This window comes from Herpailurus yagouaroundi, unplaced genomic scaffold (assembly GCF_014898765.1).
Source record: "Herpailurus yagouaroundi ecotype Mexico unplaced genomic scaffold, PumYag 391, whole genome shotgun sequence".
In the NCBI taxonomy this organism is placed as follows: Eukaryota; Metazoa; Chordata; class Mammalia; order Carnivora; family Felidae; genus Herpailurus; species Herpailurus yagouaroundi.
Window position 1 is genome coordinate 317,402 of NW_024412608.1, and position 4,760 is coordinate 322,161.

The window sequence follows — 4,760 nt, forward strand, 5'->3', positions numbered from 1 at the left end:
TCTGATAGTTAAAGAAGAAGTGGTAGGGGCGCCTGGGTGGCGCAGTCGGTTAAGTGTCCGACTTCAGCCAGGTCACGATCTCGCGGTCCGTGTGTTCGAGCCCCGCGTCAGGCTCTGGGCTGATGGCTCAGAGCCTGGAGCCTGTTTCCGATTCTGTGTCTCCCTCTCTCTCTGCCCCTCCCCCGTTCATACTCTGTCTCTCTCTGTCCCAAAAATAAATAAACGTTCAAAAAAAAAAAGAAAATTAAAAAAAAAAAAAAGAAGTGGTAAAGTTGGTGCCAGGATCAGGGTTACTGATGACATTTCAAAGAAAGGTTAAGAAAGCCAATCTGGGGAAGGACTTGATGACGAGCCAGGAGAGAGTTTAGTTGAAGACAGGCCAGGAAAAGGCATGTCCCAGGACAGTAGGTCTCCAGGGCACTGAGAAGCCCTTGCTGGGATGTAAGTTCTTCCCAAGGCTTACTGCTAAAGTAGGACGAGAACATTCCCCTGATGCGGGACAGCTGTCAGGAAACTGCAAGCACCTTTGTTCAACTGCCAGGCCTCTTAGAAATAAGCCCTTGGATTACAATCAAATTAAAAACTCTACTTTTGTTGCCTCGGCACAATCAATATACCTCCCCTTTCACAATGCACACTAGGCAGGAAGAAAGCAACTATCAGAGCTCAAAAGCCACCACGGTTGCTTGGGTGGAAATTGCTAACCACAGAGAGTGATGGAAAAGAAGGAAATACACCTAAGTAGGATTCCACTTTTCAATTTAAGTGTTTTAAAACTTTCTATATATGCATGGAATACACACGCTAATGTTGCATTTCAATTATTCTAAGGAGTAATAGTTTACACTTTAATATCTCTGCCATTGAGGCATATCATACAACTGACATAAATCATATTGAATGGATTTTAGTGGTAAATAAAATATTACAGGTTAAAATTTACAAATACACTTTATATACAATGTGACAAGATTTTTTGGCTCCTTAAGTATTAAAATGCCTCTTTCTTGGCCTCTACCTTTTCAAAGTATTACTTTGAGACCTAAGTGAATCAGGACAAATACTTTAATTTTTCAGATTTACTGTTAACTCTAACAAGGTGAAGTTCAGCTTCAAGATTATGTGGCAGATGTTCCTAGCATTTAAAGCACATAACCAATTTAAGCATCTGACTCTGGATTTCAGCTGAGGTCATGATCTCATGGTTTGTGAGATTGAGCCCCACGTCGGGCTCTGCACTGACAGCACGGAACCTGCCTGGTATTCTCCCTCTCTCTCCCTCTCCCTCTGCCCATCCCCCAGCTCGTGCAGTCTCTCTCAAAATAAATAAATATTTAAAAAAATAAAACGGGTGCCTGGGTGGCTCAGTCGGTTAAGCATCCGACTTCAGCTCAGGTCACGATCTCATGGTTTGTCAGTTCGAGCCTCACATCAGGCTCTGTGCTGACAGCTCAGAGCCTGGAGCCTGCCTCAGAATCTGTCTCCCTCTCCTTCTGCCCCTTCCCTACTTGCACTCTGTCTCTCCCTCTCAGAAATAAACATTTAAAAAAATAAAAATAAAATAAAACGTATATCCAATATACAATTAACATCAAGGAAAATTTATCCAGTAATTCCCACAGCCCAGCTCATGAAGTATTTGTTTTCAACTGTTCTACACAAGAATTTTTACTTCATCTGACATTTTTCATTAAGAAGGCAAATCACACTGAATTTGGCCCAAGTAAAGGCTTTATTCATTTCAGCTTTCTTGGAAGTGAAAATAAGTCATCCTTTGCCTTAATAAATGCATCTTTTCTCTTTCTGCATCTGAGGGGACCAAGACAACCCAGAACACCAAATATTCCAGACCACTGTCAATCAGGAGTAGCAAAGCAGATGGTCATACCTGGGGGGAAGGGGAAGGCGCTTTAATTCTGGATTCAATTTCCAAGTGACTCAGAGTATTCCCTTCGTGCCCTTCTGTTCTGTTCTCCCTTGACCAACTAAAGAAAGGAAACCAGGGCAGGGATGTCTCCTTCATCCTTTCCCTTTTAACACCTGCTTGGGTTCGTTGAAATTTAAACCCTGGCAATGTTCATTGAGCCTTGAACTTCAAACTTAGAATCGACATGACTTGGGAGTAGCCGTGAAAAAGGTCCAAACACATTTCTGCTAGAGCTCAGGTGAGTAGTTCTCAAAGAGTGAATTAGACGGTGATGCTTACATCCATGAGGTGGAGGTTCAGGGGAGAATCCATCTCGTAGGCACCAAGAGAGGGTTTCGTGAACTCAAAGATCGGTTGGTGCCATGATAGAGCCAAAGGCAACATGTAAAGGTTTAAAACCCAGTATATCCTGTTGCTAAAAAAAGGACACAAACCCCCAAATAGACATGGGGTAGGATAATACAGTCTTTAAGATGCTGCTTTAGAGACAAGAATATACAATGGAGAAAGGATAAGTCTCTTCAATAAATGGTGTTGGGAAAACTGGACAGCTACATGTAAAAGACTGAAACTGGACCACTTTCTTACACCACACACACAAAAATTAAACTCAAAATGGATTACAGACCTAAATGTGAGATCTGAAACCATAAAACTCCCAGAAGAAAATATAGATAATTTCTTTGACATCTGCCATAACAACATTTTTCTAATATGTCTCTTCAGGCAAGCGAAACAAATCAAAAACTAACTATAGAGGCTACACCAAAATAAGAAGCAAAAGAAACCATCAACAAAACAAAAAAGGCAACCTACTGAATAAGAGAAAACATTTGCACATGATATAACCAGAAAACGGTTAGAATCCAAAATAGAGAGAGAGGGGCGCCTGGGTGGCTCAGTCGGTTGGGTGTCTGACTTCAGCTCAGATCATGATCTCACAGCTCGTGAGTTCAAGCCCCACATCAGGCTCCGTGCTGACAGCTCAGAGCCTGGAGCCTGCTTCGGATTCTGTGTCTCTCTCTCTTTCTCTACCCTTCTCCGTTCATGCTCTGTCTCTCTCGGTCTCAAAAATAAACATTAAAAAATTTTAAAAATATATAGAGAGAGAACTTCTATAACACGAAAAAAATAATCCAATTAAAAATGGGCAGAGAACACGAATGGACATTTTTCCAAGGAAGACCCACAGATGGCCAAAAGACACATGAAAAGATGCTCAGTATCTCAGTGTCATCATTAGGGAAATGCAAACCAAAACCAGAATGAGATATCACTTCATTGGCTAGAATCAAAATGACAATAACAAGTGTTGACAAGGATGCAGAGAAAAAGGAATCTTCATGCATCATTGATGGGAATGCAAATTGGTACATGCATACACGTATACGAGATTCCTCCAAAAATTACAAATACAAATACTGTATGATCTATATAATTCCACTACTGGTATTTACCTACAGAAAATAAAAACACGAATTCAAAAATATCTACACACCCCTATGCTTACTGCAGCATTATTTACAACAGTTAAGATATGGAAGCAACTCAGGGGGCCATGCATAGATTAATGGATAAAGAAGATGTGGTATATACACATAGTGGAATATTACTCGGCCATAAAACACAATGAGATCTTGCCATTTGTGACAACATAGATGGACCTAGAGAGTATAACGGTAAGTGAAATGAGTCAAAGAAAAACAAATACCATGTCATTTTACTTATACGTAGAATCTAAAAAACAAATGAATAAACAAAAAGCAGAAATAGACCATGAACACAGAGAACAAACTGATGGTTGCCAGAGGAAAGGGGGTGGGAAGAGAAACAAGATGAGGGAAGGGGAGTGGGAGATACAGGCTTCCAATTATGGAATGAATAAAATTCCTGGAGATAAAAGTACAGCACGGGGAATATAGTGGATGCTATTGTAATAGTGTTGCATGGTGGTAGATGGAAGCTACACTCAGGGTGAGCAGAACGTAATGTAAGGGGAAATTTAATCACTAAGTTACACCTGAAACGAACCTAACATTGTGTAACAACTATACTCAAAAAAATTAAAAAGTTGCTGCTTTTGTCCTAAATTCTCTCTACTCACCACAAATGGAAGCATAAATAAATACTGATACTCCTCTTTCAAGACTCTAAATGGGAAAGCACTTTTAAGAATTTTTTACATTTTCTTCAAGTTTGTTTATGTACCTAAAGAGAGACAGAGACAGCAAGGGAGGAACAGAGAATGAGAGGGAGGAGAGAGAGAGAATGCCAAGCAGGCCCTGCACTGTCAGCACAGAACCCAACATGGTGCTCGATCCCACGAACCACGAGACTATGACCTGAGCCAAAATCAAGAGTCAGATGCTTAACTGACTGAGCCACCAAGGTGCCCCAGTAATTTTAAGAATTAAAAAAAAAATTTTTAATGTTTATTTTTGAGACAGAGACAGAGCATGAGCGGGGGAGGGGCAGAGAGAGAGAGAGAGAGAGAGAGAGAGAGAGAGAGAGAGAGAGAGACACAGAATCTGAAGCAGGCTCCGGACTCTGAGCTGTCAGCACAGAGCCCAACATGGGGCTCGAGCTCGTCAACCACGAGATCATGACCTGAGCCAAAGTCGGATGCTCAACCGACTGAGCCACCCAGGTGCCCCAACACTTTTAAGAATTTTAAACGCAAAGACAGAGGACCCCTTGAGACAGAGAAAAACTTATAGGTCAATATTGCTATTAATTGTTTCTGGGTGGAAAAAAAATGGTCTCTTTTGGGAAAATGTAATCAAATACAGGAAACAGAAGAGATCATAGATTATTACACATGACACAAGACAAG